Genomic DNA, 24,285 nt, shown 5'->3' with positions numbered 1-24,285 from the left:
CGAGATCAGTTTTTTCACCCTAGAAAGGTTCCGATTCACGAAATGTAACATCCATGCTCACAAATGTTCTCTCAGATGGACTCCAACATTTGTACCCTCTTTGTCCTGAAGAATACCCAATAAAGATGCACTTGACTGCCGGACGATCCAATTTATTGACTGATGGCCTATGATCACGATCAAAACAAGTGCAACCAAACACCTTGGGAGGAACTGGAAATTTATTTCTGTGAAAACCAACTCACACGGTGATTTCGTACCTGTCACCTAGGATGCATGCAATTGATCAAGAAGGTGGCCATCATGACAACTTCACTCCAAAGGAACTTGGGCACATCCATGGTGAACATCAATGCCCGGGCCATCTCCAGTAGGTGGCGATTTTTCCTTTCAGACACTCGATTTTGAGGTGTGTCCACACAAGATGTTTGATGCAGGATGCCCTTGTCAGAAATGAAGGCACCAATGGCCTTGTTAACATACTCAGTGCCATTGTCTGATTTGAGTGCTTGAATTGTCACATTAAATTGAGTCTGAACAAGTGCATAAAAAGTTTTTGAACACCGGAACACCTTATCTTTATGTCTCGGGAATCAATGAATGTAACGGAGTACTGCATACCACTGGTAGATAACACTAGACATGTCCATACATCATAATGGATTAACACAGAAGAAGATATGCTCATGATCTCCTTACTCACATATGAGCTTCTGGTATGTTTAGCAAACTCACACGCATCACAGTTCAGCTTGCTCTTGTCCACACCACTCATTACATCAACAAATACTTGATACATTTTGTCAAAAGACAGATGTCCCATACTACAGTGATGGATTAAGGCTCTAGTCTCCTTATCATCAGCAACTGCAGCTAGCATGTGCATTCCCTCCCGGTCTGTCTTGCTACGGTCCATGTACCACAGCCCCCTACGCCTCGCTGCAGTCCCAAGACTCTTGCCCATTGATCTCTCCTGGATCGAGCACACAACCTTGTCCATAATTATTCGACAATTAATTTGGTCAATCAAAGCACTCAAGGATACTAAGTTGACGGAAAAGTGCAGCTGACTGTCCCAACTGTTGTGATGGGCTAGGTTGTGCCACTGCCGTGTAAATAGTTTTCTAATGTGTGTGGGACTGCGGAATATGGGATGCGAACTCATTAAAGTCTCCAGAAACATGTTGTGATGCTACAGAGTCAAACACCCATGCATAATTTATTTTATGGGATGCTATTGATGCGTGTTCAAAACTAGCCATGGACAGGGGTGCGTGGAAGTTAGCTATCCACGTTGATGCGGAGCATCCCAAGGTCATCCCCATGGACCTACCATCGTCTCATCAAGTGCCTACTGGACCCATGACTCGATCACGTGCAAGAGCCTTTGAAACCGAGGTGACATCTCTCCTCTCACAATTCCACTTCGATGCGCATGAAGCATGGCTACTACCTCATATGGATACTTTGTGCATACTCAGGTACAATGGAGAAGCTAAGGAGTAAGGACAAGAAGAAGAGGAAGATGGACGAGAAGACGGAGAAGAAGAAGAGACAGGCGTCAACTCTCTGGACAGCCCGGAACTTCCGGCCAGAGCCCGGAACTTCCGGCCCCCGGACCTTCCGGCCGACCCGGAGCTTCCGGCCTCCGACGACTCCGACCAGCCCAGGCGTGCCAACTCTCGGGTTAGCCGGATCCCGCCCCGGACCTTTCGGCGCCCGGAACTTCCGGCCTGCCCGGACCTTCCGGCCCCCGGATGCCAGCACAGCTCCACCACGCCATCTCTCTGGTTAGGTCGGACCCTCCCCGGAACCTCCGGCGCCCGGAACTTCCGGCCCTGCCTGCGCGCAGCCACTCGGGCCCGAGGCCCATGTACCCCTTCACTTCGTCCCCCTTTTGCACTTAGACTATAAATAGACCCCCCTTTCATCCTAGCTAGGGTTAGCGTTGGTTTAGCTCATACTTAGAGATAGAGCTTCGCTCATCCACATCGGATCTACTCCTCGTGAGAGACCGCGGCCTCTTCGGAGAAGATCCCTTTGGATTCAAGCCCCCTTTCTAAAGGAAGATCCCCCCGTGGATTCAAGACCTCACGGAGAAGAACCGGTTACCTCTTGTATCGTCCGTTGTTGACTTTGGATCTTGTATCGTTCTATGTACCCGAGGATCTAGCACATGTGTGACTTGTTCTTGTTAGTTTGAGTGTTCCTCTTGTGTTTCCCCTTGTGTTTTCCCTCGTTTCCCTCCTCGTGTTCTTCGCGTTCTTCGCGGGATCCGCTCCTTTCGTGAAAGATCGGGCGATTAGGGTTCTACCCTACATCATCTTGGTATCATGAGCAAGGTTGATCACGATTTCGGAGCCCCCCTCTTTGTTTTTCTAGCTTGATTTTGTTGTTTTTCGTTCTAATCTGAAAATTCCCCACAAAAATAGCCCCAAATTTTTTTTATGATTTGTTCGTGTGTTGAGATTTTGTTGGTTTTGATCCGTGAAGTTTGTGTGTGGCTCGTAGATCTAGCCTCCCCACCTTATTTTCCTCCAATTTCTTCTTCTTCCCCTTTGGATCTGGCCTTTTCCCCAAGTTTTTCCGCCCAAATCCACGAAGCCTAAGTCCCTGTTCTTGGCAGAATCCCGACCCCCGGAACTTCCGGTCCAGCCCGGACATTCCGGCCCCCAGACCTTCCGGCCTCCCCGGAACCTCCGGACCCCGGACCCTCCGTCTTGCCCAGAACTTCCGGCTTCGACAGAAAGTCTGCACTACCTCCACATCTCCGCCAAATTCCACCAAATTTTGTTTCGGTGCTCACCATATGCCATATATACTTCCGCATACCTCCACCATTTCCGCAAAACCGTCCCAATATCCATACCCACACCACCACCTAACCGCCACCTATTCCGACGATTTTGGTCGCCTTTGGTTTTGAGATTTTGAGTTGCGGTACCGTATCCTTTTGTGTTTCGGCTATCTAGGTACGGTTCGACATCGACATCACCGCCGCTCATTTTCGCCACGGACGCGTCATCAACACCGGTCATCAACAACGACCACCTCGACTACGACTTGGTACTCGTGCCACCATTTTGACACCATACCGGAAGCAAGGCCGGTAACCTCATCTTGGTATTGGACATATCACTCTTGCCATTACATTGATAGCCATCATAGCCTTACTCCTTTGCGTTGCTTACCCATCGAGACTAGCCATTGAGTATTGCCGGCAACGAGACTTATGCACATTAGTGATCATACTTCCCATAGCATACATACCATCATCGTGTTGCATCTCTTGGTATCATCTCTTGTGTCACAAAGTTGTCATCGCATACTCACTTGCTATATTGGTTCGTCAAGCATTGCATGAGAAAAGAGCTCAAACTTCAAAGAGCCAAACAAGCTTTTAAGCAAAGAGGAAAGATAAGCAAAGAGCTTTTAAGCAAGAACCATAGCATCATACAACATTAAGATTGTCATACTCAATCATATTGGATCATATCATAGCAACACCTTGCATAAAACATATTTGGGATAGAAGTCGTTGCATTTTTGCTAAGTAGGTTGTGCACAAGTTCTTGTATCCGCCTATCGTGCAATCGTGCTAGCGTCTCTCTAGTGTTGCGCAACAAGAGCATTTTCGTGGATTCCACATTTTGGCTCACCCTTGGTTGCACAACCCCATCTTATCTTTTTGCGTGTGTGTTTCCGTGTACCTTATATGCTTGGTCTACTTGTTACATTACATCTTGCGAATCTTTTCCAACATTATTGAAGCTCACTTACAATTACATCAAATTTTGTGCCACCATCCTAACCAAGCTCCACCAAAAGCTTTTACTTGTGTAGGTGTGAGAACCGACAAGAATTGGTACCAATTGTGCTATTTCCTTGTTATACATTGGAGTCATTTTTGATCCATTGTCAACATCGGTCAAGGTACATTTGATATTGGTTCTTCCCTTTCTTCCACTCACACTTGTCTTGGAATGATGGATAGGCCAAGTACTTCTACCAACCCGCTCTTCATGGAGTAAGATGACGACATGAACTCCTTCGTCACCAAGAGTCACCTCTTTGGTGCACAGCGTGCTTTACATCAAGAGCAACAAGCTATGAGTGAACGCATCGACAACCTTGCCGCCGACTTACAACTTTCCGAGCAACGCACAAGAGACTACTTTGACAACAAGCTCGACGATCACAAGCAAGAAAATGACGCAGGGATGGACGAGATTCGCGCTTTGTTGCTCAACCGCTCTTCTTCCACTTCAAGAAGGAGCCGTTCAAGTCAACACTCCGACGACACCATCTCCAGTTCAAGTACACCGTCATCGCACACTCTTCGTCGAGCCGCGCGCAACGAGCGTCAAGCAAACCTCAATCCACTTCGAGACACCGACTCGCAAGAACATCGACGACGTCAAGCCGAAGAAGCCTTTGCGCTAGCTCGGGGACGACAACGCCAACGTCAACACGAACAAGAGGAGCGAGCGCGACAACATCAAGATGCACAAGACGCCGAGGCGGAACGCCAAGAACAACAACTACGTGCAGCTCAAGCACTTCAAGCGCAACGTGCCCTTCATGAATCAAGTCGTGCCGTAGCCGACCGAGGCCGACAAGCTCGACTACATCAAGAAGCACTTCGCGATGAAGCTCAAGAAAGAATTTATCAAAGACGTGTGCGTCAACAAGCTCCTCGTCCAGATAGACAAGCGCCTCGTCAAGATAGACAAGCTCCCCCTCAAGCGAGACAAGAACATCACGTCCATCGAGAACAAGAAGACAATGGACCCAATCCTCAACAAGGGCAACATGAGGAAGACTTCCAACTTCGGCAAGAGCATCACGAGTTGAACAATCATCTATAACATGGGCGTTATCATCCCCGACCCCAACACAATGAAGAGCAACGCTACGGCAAGCTCAAGTTCACCATGCCCAAGTTCAACGGAAGCAACGATCCCGAAGAATACCTTTCATGGGCATTGAAAGTTGACAAGATCTTCCGTTTGCACAATTATAAAGAAGAGAAGAAAATCGCGATGGCATCCCTTGAGTTCCAAGACTATGTCCTCATTTGGTGGGAACAAGTCATTGAGCGCCGCGAGGCAAGAGGTGAACCACCCATCACTACTTGGGCACAAATGAAGGATGTCATGAGAGCACGATTCGTGCCAAACTACTACAACCGCGACTTCTTCAAGAAACTTCAACAACTCAAGCAAGGCAACAAGAGCGTTGAAGAGTACTACAAGAAAATGGAGATTGCCATGATACGAGCCAATGTCAAAGAAGATGATGAGCAAACTATGGCAAGGTTCTTGAATGGACTCAATCATCCTATCAAGAAGATCGCCGACTTCCAACCATACTCGAACCTCATCGAGCTAGTGCATCAAGCTACCAAAGCGGAACGGCAAGTACAAGACGACTTCAAGTATGCCAAGTTCTCATCCAAGTTCTATGGCATCTCCAACAATCAAGCTTCGACGACTCCAACACCTTCTACCTCAACCAAGCCTTCTACAAGCAACGGCGACAAGTCAAGTTACAAAAAAGCTTCGACAAGCTCAAGTCGTCCTCCTACTACAAGCAACTTCAAGAAAGCTCCATCATCATCTATTCCACCCGATGAGACCATCAAGACAAATTCTATCAAATGCTTCACATGCGGCGGCCGAGGCCACAAGTCCTTCGAGTGCACAAACAAGCGCACCATGATCCTCAACGACGACGGAACCTATGACTCCATGAGTGAAGGAGAAATGGAAGCTCTTGAGCAAGTGGCCATGCACCGACAAGTGAACAATGAAGATGAAGATGACCAAGTCTTTTGCGATGAAGATTCAAGCCCCGCTCTTGTTGTCTCCAAGGTCTTGACTCTTCAACATCAACAAGACGAAGATCAAAGATGCCATATCTTTCACACCAAGGCCGGGATCAATGGACGATCCGTCAAGGTCATCATCGATGGAGGGAGTTGCCACAACTTAACAAGTGAAGAACTATGCTCCAAACTCCAATTGGTCAAGATGAAGCACCCTCACCCCTACAAGGTTCAATGGCTAAGCGACACCGGCACCATACAAGTCGAGCATAGAGTACAAGTCTCTTTCAAGATCGGCGCCTATGAAGACACATTGAAATGTGATGTCCTTCCGATGACCGTTTGCCACCTCCTCCTTGGACGGCCATGGCAATTTGACCGAGGTGTCATTCACAATGGGCGTACAAATCACTATAGCTTCAAGATGAAAGGGAAAGAGTTCGTGCTACGTCCTATGTCTCCAAGCCAAGTGATCGCCGACAAGCAAGCCACCCATCATGGAGAAAATAGTGAGAGAGCGATCCACCAAAAAGAGAGTGAGCGCCACAAGCCAAAATTGAGTGACTCCACGATGAGCGACAAGAAAAACTTAGTTCTCTTTGCCACAAAACGTGAGATGAGAGAAGTGTGTGAGAACCCATCAAGTGTCCTACACTATGTCCTATTGTGCAAGGACGAGGTCACACAAACTAACAACTCTCACGATCTACCTTCGGTGTTATCTTCTCTATTGCAGGAATTCCAAGATGTTTTCCCCGATGAGCTACCTCCGGGTCTACCTCCACTACGAGGCATTGAGCACCGAATTGATCTCATCCCCGGAGCGCCGCTTCCCAACAAAGCTCCATACCGCGTCAACCCCGAAGAAACCAAAGAAATACAAAGGCAAGTAAAGCATCTAATAGACCATGGTCATGTGCGTGAAAGTTTGAGCCCTTGTGTCGTACCGGTCATTCTTGTGCCAAAACGTGACGGTAGCTTTCGCATGTGCTCCGATTGTAGACCTATCAATGCTATCACTGTTCGTTATAGGTACCCCATTCCACGCCTTGATGATATGCTTGATGAACTTAGCGGTGCCACTATATTTTCCAAAATTGATCTTAAGAGTGGTTACTATCAAATCCGCATACAAGAGGGTGATGAATGGAAAACCGCATTCAAAACCAAGTTTGGTTTGTATGAGTGGTTAGTCATGCCTATGGGTCTCCCGGAAGCACCGGGCACTTTTATGCGCCTTATAAATCATGTCTTTCGCCCTTACATTGGTATATTTGTTGTGGTTTACTTCGATGACATTCTTGTGTTTAGCAAATCTATCCAAGAGCATGTCACCCATGTCCGCACCGTTTTGCAAACTCTTAGGAAAGAGCGTCTCTATGCTAATATGGAGAAATGCCTTTTTGGTGTTGATAAGCTCGTTTTCTTAGGATTTGTTGTCTCTTCTAAGGGTGTTCATGTAGATGAGTCCAAGATCAATGCTATTAAAACTTGGCCCCAACCAACCAATTTGCAACAAGTGCGTAGTTTTCTTGGTTTAGCCGGTTTCTACCGTAGATTTGTGAAGGATTTTAGCACCATTGCTTCACCTTTACATGCTTTCAGCAAGAAGAACGCGCCTTTTGTTTGGGGACCATCTCAAGATATTGCTTTCAATGAGCTTAAGAATTTGCTTACTCATGCTCCCGTGCTTGCTTTACCCAACTTCGACAAGCCTTTTGAGATTCATTGCGATGCTAGCGGTAATGGCATAGGAGGTGTGTTGACGCAAGAGAAGCGCCCCATAGCTTACTTTAGTGAGAAACTTTCTGGAGCGCAACTCAACTATCCCATCTATGACAAAGAGCTATATGCTTTAGTCCGCGTTTTACATGAATGGAAACATTACCTTCATCCCCATGAGTTTATCATTCATACCGATCATGAGACCCTCAAGTATCTCAAGGATCAAACTAAGTTGAACAAGCGTCATGCTAAATGGAGTGAATTCATTGACTCTTTTCCCTATGTCATCAAGTACATCAAGGGTAAAGAAAACATCATAGCGGATGCGCTTTCCCGCATTTGCATGCTTGTCATGCAACTTGAATTAGATGTAATTGGCTTCGAGCATATCAACGACTTATATGAGCATGATACAACTTTTGCCTTTCCTTATGCCAAATGTTTGATGCATACTTCTTGGGATCGATATTACATCAAAGATGGATACCTTATGAGAGCTAACAAACTTTGCATTCCCGAGTCCTCGCTTCGTTTGTTGCTTTTGCAGGAATCTCATGGAGGAGGCTTAATGGGACACTTTGGTCGCGACAAGACATTTGCTACGCTCTCCAAGAACTACTTTTGGCCCAAGATGCATCACGACGTCAATCGCTTCACCAACCGTTGTTCTACATGTCGCAAAGCTAAGTCTAAAGCCTAATTTCATGGCCTCTATATGCCACTTCCAATTCCATATCAACCATGGGAAGATATTAGCATGGACTTTGTGCTTGGTTTACCTAGAACTCGAAATGACAAGGATTCCGTTTTTGTTGTCGTGGACCGTTTCTCCAAAATGGCTCATTTCATTCCTTGCAACAAGATAGAAGATGCTTCACATATTGCAAATTTGTTTTGTAGGGAAATCTTGCGTCTTCATGGAGTGCCAAAGACTATCGTCTCGGACCGCGACGTCAAGTTCCTTAGCTACTTTTGGAAGACCCTATGCGCCAAGCTCGGAATCAAGCTACTCTTCTCCACGGCATACCATTCTCAAACCGACGGCCAAACGGAGGTGACAAACCGCACACGCTCCGCTCTACTTCGAGTACTCATCAAGAAGAACATCAAGGAGTGGGAGGAGTGTCTACCCATCGCCGAGTACGCCTACAACCGAGCAAGACATTCGACTACCGGCAAGTCCCCCTTCGAGGTCGTCTATGGCTTCAACCCATTGTTCCCATTGGACATTCTACCTCTACCTCTTCAAGAGCGCACAAACTTGGACGCGAGTGCCCGAGCAAAAACTTCCTCAAGAAGATGCATGAAGATACAAGAAACACCATCGAGCGCCAAGTTCAACGCCTTGCGACCAAGCTCAACTTCAACAAGCAACCTATGGTCTTCAATATTGGTGATCGAGTGTGGCTACACCTTCGCAAGGACCGCTTCCCACAAGAACGCAAATCCAAGCTTCGCCCACGAGCGGATGGACCCTTCAAGGTGCTTGCACGCTACAACGACAACGCTTACAAGTCGACCTTCCACGCGACAAGTACAACGTGAGCGACATCTTCAACGTCAAAGATCTCTCTCCTTTCCATGGTGATGAAGATTTTGATCCGAGGACGGATCTTCCCCAAGGGAGGGGAGATGATGCGGAGCATCCCAAGGTCATCCCCATGGACCTACCATCGTCTCATCAAGTGCCTACTGGACCCATGACTCAATCACATGCAAGAGCCTTTGAAACCGAGGTGACATCTCTCCTCTCAAAATTCCACTTCGATGCGCATGAAGCATGGCTACTACCTCATATGAATATTTTGTGCATACTCAGGTACAATAGAGAAGCTAAGGAGCAAGGACAAGAAGAAGAGGAAGATGGACGAGAAGACGGAGAAGAAGAAGAGACAGGCGTCAACTCTCTGGACAGCCCGGAACTTCCGGCCAGAGCCCGGAACTTCCGGCCCCCGGACCTTCCGGCCGACCCGGAGCTTCCGGCCTCTGACGACTCCGACCAGCCCAGGCGTGCCAACTCTTGGGTTAGCCCGGATCCCGCCCCGGACCTTCCGGCGCCGGAACTTCCGGCCTGCCCGGACCTTCCGGCCCCCGGATGCCAGCACAGCTCCACCGCGCCATCTCTCTGGTTAGGCCGGACCCTCCCCGGAACTTCCGGCTCTGCCTGCGCGCAGCCACTCGGGCCCGAGGCCCATGTACCCCTTCACTTCGTCCCCCTTTTGCACTTAGACTATAAATAGACCCCCCTTTCATCCTAGCTAGGGTTAGCGTTGGTTTAGCTCATACTTAAAGATAGAGCTTCCCTCATCCACATCGGATCTACTCCTCGTGAGAGACCGCGACCTCTTCGGAGAAGATCTCTTTGGATTCAAGCCCCCTTTCTAAGGGAAGATCCCCCCGTGGATTCAAGACCTCCTCACAGAGAAGAACCGGTTACCTCTTGTATCGTCCGTTGTTGACTTTGGATCTTGTATCGTTCTATGTACCCGAGGATCTAGCACATGTGTGACTTGTTCTTGTTAGTTTGAGTGTTCCTCTTGTGTTTCCCCTTGTGTTTTCTCTCGTTTCCCTCCTCGTGTTCTTCGCGTTCTTCGCGGGATCCGCTCCTTTCGTGAAAGATCGGGCGATTAGGGTTCTACCCTACATCACACGTGCCAGAACCATTAGTTGGTTTCGAGATCTTATGGGTATCAGCTCTAGCCTACCCCAACTTGTTTGGGACTAAAGGCTTTGTTGTTGTTTTTGCTATTGATGTGTGTTCAATCTTACCTTCATTTGTATCGACAAAGTTGACATAACTAGTAGCAGTCTCCTGTCCTCGCTGTTTCACCTCGGCTGAGGTAGCTACATTTGCCTTGAGAGCATTCCAATAACCACCATGCCCATTCCGACCACCTCTGTTGCTGCTGCCACCACTATACCCTCTGCCTCTTATGGGTGGTTCTATGCAAATCCGACTGATATACCCTAGTTGACCACACTTGTAACAATCCCTAGAACCTCGTTGGTCAGCCACTCTGTAAGCAGATTCATTTCCATCTCCTCTAGATTGCAGGTGTACCTCTTCCTGGGACATCGCAACAATGTCCTCATCTAGAGACACAAGCGTTGTATGTGTGCCTGGCAATCTCCATGGATTATGCATGGGGAAGCTAAAGGGGATCACACTTATCCAGATCGGCCCAAAGGTGTTGCAGCTTATTCACATACACCACCACATTGTTCGTCACAGCATGGATCTTGTCTTCAATTTGAGACATGAGCATCAGAGTTCCCCTACATGAGTACCTTTTGGACAGCAGGGTCCACACATCAAAAGCACTCGAGAATGCCTGAACAGACGCTGCAATAGCAGGAATCAGAGAATTGCGCATACAAGCCAGTATCATGGAGTCAGTGACACTCCACTTTTTCCATTCTGACCTCTCCTTGCCAACCGGTTCTTCAACCGTTCCAAGGACATATCCCATCACACCCTTTGTCTTCAAGACCAACAAGGCCTGCCTGGTCGGCCCGCCTCGACCAGCTCAGGTAGCTGCTCACGCCATTCAACTTGACATCATTGCGCATGAGCTCAAGCAGATCTGTGTGGGACACAACAATGGCGCCACCTGCAGGAGGTGACCCCTCGGCAGCTTTCATAATCATTAGCGACACAAGTTTCCCTATATCAGCAGTAAATTCAGTCCCCATGACTGCCTCCGCCTCCTCTTCTCCTGGATGTACCATCTACAGGGTTACGTCCTTCCTCTGCAATCAACAGCCACACCGCAACCAGGATCACTCACTTGGCTGTGAGACCTCTCCTACGTGCGCCAGCACCAAGCTAGCCAGCAGCGGCACCACCAACTCCAACCAGCACCAGCAGCTCTCAGCAGAATCAGCAGTACAGCACGCAGCAGCACCTGTGCTTCCTCTGCCAAGCAGCACCAACTCACCCAGCAGTACCACAGCACCCATTTCGTATTCCTCTGCCAAGCCCTGAGTGTTGGACGCATGCATCCGCACATGCAGTCCATGCAGCTCCGACGTGACCACGTCCCTGCTCCCAACTGCCTGCGCTCCTTCCTCCACTCTGATCGCATGCAGCTAGCATCTAGGAACTTAGTTAATCAGTTAGTGTGTGCACGTTGTGCCTATGTACTGGTATATATATATGTACTCTCCTGTGAATGAATACAGCGTGTGATTGCTCCAGTTCTAGTCTGTTCCACTACATGGTATCAGATACCTAATTCTTTCTCCCGATCCGAACCTCTCGCTTCCGCCTCCCTCCCATGGACTTCTCTGATCTGACCTCCGGCGGCTCCTCCAGCTCCAATCCGTTTGCCGCCCCAGCCAGCCTCCTCTCTGTTCCTCTCTCCACCATCCTCACCCTCAACATCCATGGCCAAATTCCCGTCACCCTCCACCTCAACCCTCCCAAGTTCAAGCTCTGGTGCTCCTTCTTCCACGCCCTCTTCATGTCGTACGGCATCTACGACCACGTCGACGGCTCCGTCGACGCCAAGCACCGCCGCCACGACGTCGCCTGGACACAGGTGGACTGGTGCATCGTCCGTTGGCTGTACACCATGATTTCCGACGAGCTCCAAGGTATGGTTCCGCAGGACCATCCCTCCGCCTTCATCTTGTGGAAGGCCATCTGCAGTCTGTTTCTGGACAACCGCACTCAGCGGCCCGTCGCTCGGTGCTGCCCGGCGGCCATGGCCGTGTGGGCGGCGTGGTAGCCGGGGTGTGGCGTTCGGTGGCGGTGAGTGTTGGCCGGGTTGAAAACCTGCTCTATCTTCGGACGAACCGGCGGTGGAGTTGCTCGTTCCCTTCTTGAAGGCGTCGTCGCGGCTCTCATTGCCCGTTGTGTGGATCCAGGGGAAACTCTGATCCTCGGATTGGACGGTGGCGGCACTCCAGTGTCGTAATCTTCCTGAAGGCATCGTCATGGAGCTCACTGTTCGTCGTATGTGGCTTCATTTCTTTGCGGTGCCGTGGTCACTGTTGGAGTCCCCGGTTGCTCTTGTAGTGCTAAGGGTCGTATTGCTGCGCTCAGCGCCTATGTATCCTGCCTTGGGTGTGTGCGTGTGTTGTGGTGGCGTGCGTTTGTACCGGGTTATTGTCGGTCATTGCTTTATATATAAAGCGGCGCGAAAGCCTTTTTCGGTGAAGTTAGCCACTGACTTAATTTTGGGCTATACAAAAATTGCCTTACAGCACCGAGAATAATAGTGCAATACTTACTTTGTTTGGAGAAAAAATAATGCAATACTTACTGCCATAACTCGACCTGTGAACTCATCCACAATAAGCACCTCCTTGCTACGAACAATATAATTCACATCCCTAAGGAAGAGCTCCTTGGCTTTGATTGCATTTAAAACATATGAAGCCCATTGTTCACGAGGATCATATAAATCATCTATGTCCAGTATTTCTTCAGCATCAGCGTAGCCTTGTTCTGTTAGTAAAACATTTCTCTGTTTTTCATCAACCTGAAAAATAATATTTATAAGAGAACGAATTGGATTGCAGCTCACAAACTAGTAAACAGGAGTATGAATACAAGAACAGATTTATGGCTAGGTCAAAGAGAAGATCTATCAGCGATGTACTCGTATATTTTAAAAATGTACTATTCTGAAGTGAACAGCAATAGAATACTTCTTACAGAACGTGCAAAAAACAATTACCCTTCTTTTCATTAAGAGGAGAAGCACAATTGTTACAAGAGTTAAGAGCCAAGGCAACAAGTGCCACCCATAACAACACACAACAGTAAGTGAATATTAGTACCGGTATTCAAACAAGAACACAGGTGAAAGATGGGGAGAGAATACAAGTTTCTTTCAAGGCAAGCTACATGATTTCATGTGCTGCGTGTGCCACATGCATCGGTTATGCCGCATGAGCCGCTTGTTGTGTTTTTTCGTTTTTTGGGCTTGTTGAGTTGTGCCCTCAGCAGAACCCCCCTTTTTGGACCTGTGTGTGCTACCATGTGAGTTTGTGCGTGTGTGTGCGGCGTGAACCTTGTTGTTTTGTTGGACCTTGTGGCTCTGGTGGTTGCTTTATTATATATAAAGCGGGGCAAAAGCCTTTTTCGGTAAAAGAATAAAGTTGTGAGGCTGAAGCGTGATGACGGGGTGCTTACAGAGCGTTAAGGAGTACTGGTGTAGGTGTCCATACGTATTCCTATTAGTCTAGATTTCATTCCTTGTATCCCAAGTCTCCTGTACTATATATTTGCCCCTTGGCCTATGCAAACAGATAAGTTGCTCCTCTAACATGGTATCAGGAGCCCAGGTTTGGGGGGGGGGGGGGGGGTGTTCCGGCGCCACAACCCGTCCATCTCACTTCCGATCGATTTCTTGGTTTCCCACCTCCCTCAATCTATTTTTCCGGTATCCCATCTCAGTTAATCGATCCCCTCTCCAGCACAAAACACCAACTTCACTGTATGTCCAGATTCGTTCACTCAATTGATCATGCCAGGATACGGCAAGAATTCGGGACGGGAGAGAGGATACAGGTGGGAGAGGAAGAGGGGTTGGTGAGATTCAGAGAAAGGAGATGAAAAGTTCAGATACAACTCATTTCACACCCCACACGCTAAGCCAACGGTCTCTACTTATCCTACATGCGCACACACACTTACAGGTGGCCCCATGGTTCACCGTGTTCGGCTCACAAAGCCTTCTTCCTCGTATTGTGACATCAGATATGCTGGTATTGTCATGCCAGTCGATTTGCTACTGTTCTGGTTAGATTGTATACCTGCAGTAGCATATCTGTGGAAATGATCCATGCTACATTTTGTTAAATATGGGAGCACACCAGCATGCATCACCATGCAACTGTGCAACACGAGGAGCACCGTACGTAAGTAGGTGCGTACGTGCAAGGTCACGTAAACATTTGACCTCAAGAAAGCATGTGGTTTGGTTTGACCCCCCGCACTTTCGAAGAGTCTGTTGATTTAGGCCGGCCGGTAAAAAATCAGGTCAAGTCTACTACGTTTAGGAATTTTCCCCTGGATGAGCGGCGGGGTGGGCGGACAGAGTCAGCCGGCCGGATAGCAACCGCAACACGGCCGGAGCCCGGAGTGGCCACCTCGCCCACACACACCTACTCGTGGACTTGGTCCCCGCCTTGGTTTCTTCCTCTTTTCTCCAATGCTAAGAGCGTCAATGATCAATGTCGATCGACGTCGCACTCACAAACCATACTGCATGAAACTAGACCCACAGCTGAATACGTTCTAAATACATTGGATGCATGCGCTCAGGCTCAGGAATACAGAATACACACGCATCCCGAAAAAGACCAACGGAGGAGATAACATGTTCAGCTGTGCTCACTCTCAGAAACGAATTTTTCATAATTAGGCTCAATGCTGCATATTTCTGGTCACATTATGTACAGGAGTAAAAAGGTCTTTTCATGTGTACAAAATGAACTAGAGTGTCATATAGGGAAAGAAATTAAGACTATAGGTCATATAGGGAAGAAATTTTTTCCAGTGTCAAATAAGGAACATGATTTTAAGGGAGTGTCAAATAAGGAATTCTCTCAAGGTGATACCCTGGGAAGTGTGTGCAGGCATAGCATAAGCTTGCGGTGGCTAATTTCTACTTCGCACTTGTGTTATGCGGGACAAAGGTGCCAAAATCACAAGAACAAAATGGTGGAAGCTCAAAGGGGAAGTGCAGTGGTCCTTCTAAGGAAAGAGCGGGAAAACCTTGCTTAACAGATGTTAGCCACAGGATCAAAGCAAAAGGTGGATGAAGTGGTGGCAAGCATCTGCCATTTCTGTGACAAGAAGGTCCCATAAAAGCTGAAAGGTAAGTTCTCTAGGACGACAATCAAAATTGTGATGCTATATGGAGCAGAACGTTGGCACACTAAAAGACAACACACCTGACAAATGAGCATTACAGATTGTGCATGCTATGGTGTGTGTGGCCATACAAGGACAAAAAATAGGAATGAGGTAATACATGATAGGGTAGGGTGGCACCAAATTAAGAGAAGTGTGTCCAACAGCGAGTAAGGTGGTTTGGACATATCCTACAAGGGCCTCCAGAAGCACCAGTTAATAGTGGGATTCTAAAGGGTAGCAAAAATACTAAGAGGGACAGGGGCAACCAAAGTTGACATGGTGGGAGGCGGTAAAGAGGTATTTGAAGGATTGGAATGTACCTGGAAATTTGGCTCATGATAGGACTGCATGGAGATCAGCAATCCATGTGCCGGAACCTTAATTTACTCTTTTATTCTTAGTTTACTTTTTTCTATATTTCACTTTTTTGGTTTCCATATGTTTCTGTTGGGTTCCATATCTAGCATACCCCAACTTGCCTGGGACAAAAGGCTGCTGTTGTTTTTGTTGTTGTTCTTGTTGTATTTTACATTGTTCAGTTAAAATGATCTGTTGGCTGTTGCATGATCTATCTAGAACAGAACATTCATTCTGAGATTCTACAGGGATAAGAAATATGCAGTAACAAAAGAGTAAGAATTGATTGTGCTCACAGTATAATGAATATCTTGTTCAAAAGCTTCAGCTATTTTTGCTGCTTTGTAATACCGGTCACTTGGCTTTTCAGCCAGGCCTGATATTATAAGAGGTGTCCGTGCTTCATCAACAAGGATTGAATCAACTTCATCTATCACACAGTAATTAAAGTTCCTCAAGACAAGCTCATCTACAGTCTGCAAATAAAGATTCGGTTAAGTGCAGAAGCTGTGAACCTGAGAGAACAGGAAGAAATGAAATAGTGGTCCTTAAAACTTGAGAGTAAAATGCACCCAAGGTCCTAAAAGTATTCCGGGGGTGTCAGCTCAGTCCTATAAGTATGAAAATGCACATTTAAGTCCCCAAAAGGATAGGTGATTCATCGCAGGTCCTACTCAGGTCTGACCTGCCCGCGTGGAGCATTGAAATGCAATGTAGGTAATATTTTGCACAATCACACAATAGTCTATTGTAATTCCGTGGTCCCGTGCTAATGTTGTGCGCTATGTCACAGTCACCTACTTCTTGTGGATGGTGCACATGCTCGCGTGGACGTTGAGATAGGAGAACTTGTTATGGATGTGACCTTTTTTCATGTTCTTTATCCCCCGTTTCAGGTGATTGGCAGGCTCTGATGGGCGGTGATGCTGCGCAGGATAGTACTTGACCATGGCCCGGGCTTCACATGCGGTGGAGAGGTCAGGCCCTGCAGCGGTGGCATGATGTCCGGTGTGCAGCGGCTGTTCATCGGGCTCACAACTGGTACGCACGCTCGCTGGACGAGAGTCAGAGCAGAGCCCAATGTCGCTGCTCGATCCCAAGGCGCTCATGCTCAGTCGCCACGCTTGCCGAGGACCTACGAAGCAGGACCAGGCCGGGGATCGGCCTTGTGGTGGACGTCGCCCTGGCTGCCGACAACGACGACGGCAAGAGCTGTCGTCCCTAGCTGTCCAACTCACCACCTTCGGATCTATTCGCAAGTTGGCATGTGAATAGACTCAGAGGTATGGCTCAAGAGGCCTATACCTGGACACAGAGGGGGCAACAACAATTTTCAGATAAATCGCAAAAGCCAGGACTTGAACTCGAGACCTTAGGCTCCGATACCATGTTAAGCTTCATGCACTAGCCAACGCAACCAAAAATCCGAACCGAGGGAAAGGACTAGGCAATCCACATATACACTAGCATGTTAAGCTTCATGCACTAGCCAAGGCAACCAAAAGTTCAAACTAATGGAAAGGGCCACATATACATTTCATCACCCTTCTCACGTATGATGCGGGAAGTAACACATAAATAGTCTCGGAGTATGCTCAAGGGACCTATACGTGGACACAAAAGGCGTTACAACAATTTTTGGATAAATTGTGGGAGTCGGGACTTGAACCCAAGTCCTTAGGCCCTGATACCATGTTAAGCTTCATGCACTAGCCGACGCAACCAAAAGTCCGAGAACTGATGGAAAGGGCTACGCAATCCACATATACACTTCAACACCCCCTCAAATGTGACGCGGGAAGTCAACATGTGATATGGCTCAAGAGGCCCATACGTGGACACGGAGGGGGAACAACATTTTTTGGATAAATTGCGAAAGTCAAGACTTGAACTCAAGACCTTAGGCTCTGATACCATGTTAAGCTTCATGCACTAGACAACGCAACCAAAAGTTCGAACTGATGAAAAGGGCCAGGCAATCCACATATACATTTCAACAACATATTTGACAACGGGCCATGAGGTTAGACTTGGGTAGGACCAATGGTGAACCATTTATCCACTTTTAGTGCTCAAATGTGCATTTTCGTAGTTATACGGCCTAGTTGACGCAGGAAATACTGTAAGGACCTCTGGTGCATTTTACCCAAACTTAAAAGGCAAGCATGCGATCAAACATTGATAAACATTGTCCACAAAGGAAGAGGCCTACCATCGCAAGGTTATCTCTTAGATAATCAAATCCAAGCTCACTATTTGTGACATAAGTAATATCGCACAAGTAATTTTCCCTCCTTTGCTCCGGTGTCATGTTCTCTGCCAAAACAAAGACCAACTGTTCAACAAACATCAATAACAAATAAAGGAAATCAATAAATGATGCCAGAAAAAGAGAGAACTCAAAAATAAGTGCTTGATGGGCACATGAAGTTGTTGCGTAGCAGCAGTGACAGGCTAACGGACTCAGAATAATACTACAATCAGCTAAACATCCATCTTGTTTGGCATGCGTTTTCTGGAACAGACAAGTAAAAATCTATCTCAATTGTCATGTGTTTTCTGACCAGACATGTACAATTATTGGGTATTTTTGTTCTTTTATCACGCATATCAGTACTTCCACGAGCAACTCATTTCATTCACAAGAGTTCAGTTGGTACGTTAGTACCTTAATTATGTTTGGCGTATTAAGGTGGATACTGAACAAAGTGTGCAATTTGGAGATGGCACAAACAACAATAATGAACAACGTGGAGTGATCACATACGTTGAATTAGTCCAACTTGCAGTCCTAGAAAGCGGGGAACTTGACCAACCCACTCACAGTCACGTCTGGCAAGATAATCATTTACTGTGACAACATGGACTCCTTTACCACTTAATGCATTTAAGTACGCTGTGGCAGGATAGCCACGAGTGTCTTCCCCTCTCCAGTCTTCATTTCTGCAATCTCCCCCTTATGCAGAACCATCCCACCAATCAACTGTACATCAAAGGGGCGAAGACCAAGAACTCTATTGGAAGCCTCCCTCACAACAGCAAATGCTTCCTGCAATAGCCGAGAAACCATCAAAATATTTCCACCTTGAAATATCTTTTTTCAGCAGTTGACATGTTGGCATGTTGAATATATCATAGAACAAAGTACTTTTGCAGTTTTCAGACAAACACTGTAGTAGGCTAGTAGCTACTGAGGAAAATAGTTGGGAGAAGCTCACATTTAGTTATCCTGTTGCGCTTCAAAACCATCAAAATATTTCTACTGAGGAATATAGATGTGGGAGAAGCTCACATTTGGAGATGTTTTTGAGTTATCACATTTTTCAATAATGAAGTGGCAAAGTAGTCATATAGTTCCCGAGTTCTTCAATTTTTAAAATGAGGTTCTACTATTTGTATGTTATGAAATCAAATAACATCTATCCTTGTTACATGTTATTCCCTAAAAAGCACATATACGGCAGACTCTGTCGTATCAGTGTATAGAACACTAGAGATACGGGGATCCCTGGATATGCGGCAATATGTGTATCCCCGAGTATCAGTGCAGCCTAGTAAAGCCCAACCCTCTCGGGTTGGGTCGGCAATCTTGGTACTGTGTAGGGCATTTGTGAGGGCCGAGCAAAAGCTCTGCGCGTCAGTGCCGGCGACGATGACGGCTACGGGCATCACTTCCCTCCAGGGGGCGTTGTTGTGGGTCTCCTCGTGTTGCCTGGGCTCCGGGGTGAAAACCCTTGTCCGTCCTTCGGACTCGACGACGGTGGCGCGTGGTGTCATCACCCTCTTAGGGGTGTCGTTGCGGAACCCCGGCTCATTTCGGTTGCAGCTTGCCAGCGGCTTCGGGCTTGCCTTTTTCCTGACATGTGGCACCCAATATATGGCGTGGGGTGGTCCCGATGGTCTCCTATCTGTTAGACGTATCCCTATGATTATCGTTCTCGGTCCTTGCGATCTCCTGGCAGGAGCGGCGCTCCTCGGCCCGGAGCGAGGGGGGAGGACTCTACGGTGAGTCGGCCCCTTCCGGAGATGCTCGGTGTGTTCCGTGCTACAGGGTCCGATGGTTTTCTCAGTGGCGACGCGGTTTCACTCTTGTTCAATAGTTTTGGGCGTCTTGTTAGGTGTGGCGTCTCCTGTTTTCTTGTGCGGCTTCGGGTTAAGGGCACTTGTGCCACTCGCTCGGATGTTGTTGTATTTTTCTTTTGGCCTGCTTTGTTGAGGGTTTCCTCCACTTTGTATCAGTTCGGCCGTTTGTGCCTTTATTTATAAAGGGGGGCGAAAGCCTATTTCGAGGAAAGCCCAACCCTAGATAGGTCCCAGTCCTCAATCGACCAGGGCAGCTCGATCCAGTCCCGACTCCCGCGATCCCATGCACGAGTGCGCCACCACTGCCCGTCGCTGAATCTCCCGGCGGCAAGCAAGGTAATTTTCCCGACAGTTCTCCTCAATGTTCAAGTGCTTGCTGTCTGCTGACTTGCTGCCACCTGCCACTGCCGTTACTGGCTTGATGCTACCTCACATGCTGTTGTTGTATACCTGCTGCTGTTGAGTTGCTTGCTGCTGTTGTTGGCTTGTTGCATATGCTAGATGTTTCTGTCGAGTAATTGAGTTGCTGCTGAACTGCTATTGTTGCTTCCTTGCTTGCTACCTTACTAGCTAGGGAATGGCATCTGCAAGCAGTGGCATGGGGCAGGCAGCCACTCTTCTTTTGGTGGAGCTGCAAACAACGTCAGTGCTGACAGTGAAGAGGTTGAGGCTAGGGCTGGTTGCTCACAATCCTAAATATCCTCTGTGGGCTCGTGCGACAAGAATATTACCAGTTGCAGACTCTACTTTCTAGGTTATTTCTATGTTCATTTGTTGCTAAGTTATTTCTATGTTCTTGTTGCTGTTTAGGTTATTTCTATGTCCGTTTGTTGCACGTTACGTTCAACTTCCTTGACCTTGTCATGGCATATCAAATTATGGCATAATCTGATATTTACAAAATCACTCTAGGATGCTGTCCCCACTTATCAACACCAGAAGCTTCCATCCATCTATACATATAAACATACGTTTACCAGCTTCTAAACTACTCCGTCTGTCTCATCCGTTCGAGCGACAATTAATATGGGACAAAGTACTATGCAGCCATGATATTTGTGTTCATATTTAGAAATGTTATTTATTCTATACTGCCTTGCAAGCTGATTTGACAAAGAAAAATACTGTATGGAACTTCATGATCAAAGTCTTGAGTTGCAGAAAATACTAAAATAACCAATGATGTCAGAACAAATGAATAATTAAATATGCAACTTAACATTGGATTCTAACTTTTACCTGTATTACATATATGTTGAATAATCATTTTACAACTATTGAGAAACATTTGTAAATATGCCTACAGGATATTTTACTAATGTTTTTCTGTGTAGCACATCACATAACTTCAGATTGTACTTCACACAATTTTTCACTATTATTGGCTAGTTGTATTTAAACACATCATTTGTTGTGCCTGTACATTGCATTCCATATTATATTTTAGAGATATGTACCATCAACATTTATACCAAACTAACTCACGACAATGTACAGGAATGACACTGGTAATATTATATTGTAGTTACTTCCAAGCTAAGCAATGTCTAATGGTAAGCCTTTCAAGCTAAGCAATGTCTTCTTGTTTTTTGGGTGACACGGCCTTCAGTAAGGAATTATTGTACAACGTTCCTGAACTACCTTCGCAGCTTGATATGTTTAGATGTTGAACCTAACCTAGTTCTTGGCGCCCACATAAGTGGACTGAAAAAGCAATCACCAAAGTCACAATTTATAACTATAGTTTTTTAAATTTTTTGCAGGGAATTTACAACTAGAGTTGTGGTGACCATAAGTTGACAGTGTAAACTAACTAATACTGCCTCTATCTTGATATAAGACGTTTTTGCAGTTCAAATGTTAAGGTACAGAGGTAGTAGTTGCTTTATTTGATTAACCATTGTCAGGGCGAAATTTAATTACAAACTCCGTATCCATTCCCTCTGCCTCGAATCGGAACTGAACAGAAATCTGGAGTATTTAAGAGATTGTAAGTGATTCTGGATGTTGTCCAATACGTACGGGGAGGAGGGAGCCGAGGGATTCCCCGGCGCGCGCGCGCTCTTGCAGCGCGGAGGTGCGGGCGCGGAGGTCAGCGTCCGAGAGCGCGGAGACCTCGGGCTCCAGCCTGTTGACGAGCGCGACAGTGTCGTTGTACCTCCTCTTCGCTGCCTCACCGTCGTCGCCGCCGCCTCCGCCGAACATGCCGCCCAGCAATCCCCCCAGCCCCGCGCGCGCTGCCTCGCCGCCTCCCCGCCTCTGCAGCCCGCGACAGCGCCGGCGGAAAAACTGGACGTGGCCGACGCCACTGCTGATACTACAGGGAGGAGACGGGTGTGGAAAGTGGAGGGATGTGGCGCAGGTGGCGGTGGACGAAAGTGCCGTCACCATCGCGCCGCGAGCTCGCTGCTGGCTTCAGCTCCTCCGCTTCACTTGTGTTCTAGTGCAGTATGGCATGCACGGCGCCGCGTGCTCTCGGCGATAGGCAGTTGTGGCCGTGGATGATGGAACGAGGTCGGTGAAAGAACGAGGATAAGGAGTCGGACAAAGCCCATCTCTTCTTTTTTTTTTTTTGATTTGATATTGAAAAGCACGTCTCTAGCCGACCATGTACGGGGAGATTTGTAAAACTTGTCACTTAGGTTAGACCGTGAGATCAACCCAAAAAATCATATTTAGACATTTTTTTAAAATCTGAAATTATTTGACAACATTCATATGAGGTATGTCTACAACCCTAAAAAATCAGCTCAAAACTCGATGTATATTGAGAGATTAAAAGACAAATTCGAATGTGAATATTGACATCTTTGGGGAATAAAACTTTGATATTATTCACATTCATTGTCTTTTCTGTTTCTATTAATGTAAGTCAAACTAGAAGTTGAAATTTTTTGAGTTTGTACATCAAACATTGAGGTGTGTCTACAAAAATTTGAGAATGTTTGAACATGTTTTTTTTTTCAAAAAACTCGAACTCATTGATCTCACTTAATGTGAAATCGCACACAAGTCTCCCACATGGAAACATTTGGGCTATGAGTTAGCCAGTGGGCTTAAGAGCAATCACTAGTAAGCCAAAAGGAGAGAAAAAGGATTGGCTAGATGTAAGTCGCGTGAAAACCAAATTTGGTTCAATTGATTCCTATGAGCCGCCGGATGCAAGATGGATGACCAGATCAGCTTCTTCAACCTTTCGAAAACGGTTATTGTCCAACGTCTTCACCTCGAACCGCCCGATCTACCATCGGCCTAACCATCTCATGCCACCGTCCGCGGCCGGCGATGCTACCGCGCCAGCCTCTCCACCCTCCCCGCAACCACCCCCACCACTGTGCTGCCCCTCCCCCCCCCTCCACCACCATGATCCATTTTTTCGGTGAACTGCACACCCACCCCCAACACCCCTAAGATAGATCATGGGGCACCCTGCCACCCTAAGATAGATCATGGGGTAGTTTCTCCAGCGAGTGGCGCTTGCCTCCTTTCTACGAAAATCAGCTGACCTAAGTTCTATTTTCAAGCGACTTGCGTTTAGCTATTGCGAAAAAAACTATGTCTATAATGGACTTCACATAGTTTCAGGGCTGGTCCTAACATTTCGGGGCCCGGGGCGAAACTAGAATCGGGGCCTCTTAACATAAAAAACCCAAACTCGTGTATTTGAATAATATCTATGTCTAAATTGTGTCCCATCGATCAATTATCAATGGGCATATTGCAACAACAAAGAAGCAATATTGATCATCATTTATAAATATTGACCATTTTACTATATAAATATTTGCAAATCATGATGGCAAAAATGCAGGCATATGCTATGAGAGTAGTACCTTCTCTGATTCTCCCTAATCCGCTGAATATATTTCTTCCACGAATCAACTTGAAGGGTCAAATGGCACTCAAATCATAAATTTGAATAATATATATTGACGGCGACATGTACCTAGGGTAGGGTCATAGGCCTGACCTAGTGTAACACCCCCAGTGTCACGCTACAGTAATCCACTGTTAATGGTGTCATGTCATCATGTTACTGTTGCTAACCTTCACTTGATCTAAATCACCATTCAAATTCAAATCCAAATCCAATCTAAAGTCAAAATTCAAATTTGTCAAACTTCAAATTAAAAATGTTCAAGGTGTGGCAAATAATCCCTAGATATTTGTCATGTTGGAAACAACCTCTTTTGGATTCCCAAAGTGCCCCTGGAAATTATTTAGTGGTCCAGCAGCTTTTAAAATTGGCCTTTTCATTTTCTCTAAATGGTTAGACATCTCCTTTTCACTCCATAATTTTTGTTTCCATCTCATTATATCGTGTTAGAATTATGTGCCAAGTTTTATTCAAAATAAAACTTATTTGGTACTAAAAGGAAATGCAAAACTGGGGCTAAAAATGTTAAACGAAAAAGATTTATAA

The 24,285-nt window shown here is 46.7% G+C and overlaps 1 pseudogene; it reads right to left on the bottom strand.

Annotated features, from left to right (window-relative positions):
- Positions 1 to 22,360, bottom strand: part of LOC123061244 (protein translocase subunit SECA1, chloroplastic-like) — a 50,705-nt pseudogene extending 28,345 nt beyond the window's left edge.
- Positions 22,361 to 24,285: the final 1,925 nt, after the last annotated feature.

This window comes from Triticum aestivum, chromosome 3A (assembly GCF_018294505.1).
Source record: "Triticum aestivum cultivar Chinese Spring chromosome 3A, IWGSC CS RefSeq v2.1, whole genome shotgun sequence".
Taxonomy (NCBI): domain Eukaryota; kingdom Viridiplantae; phylum Streptophyta; class Magnoliopsida; order Poales; family Poaceae; genus Triticum; species Triticum aestivum.
Note: the sequence above shows the minus strand (reverse complement) of the source record. Positions and strands in the feature narration are given on the sequence as shown.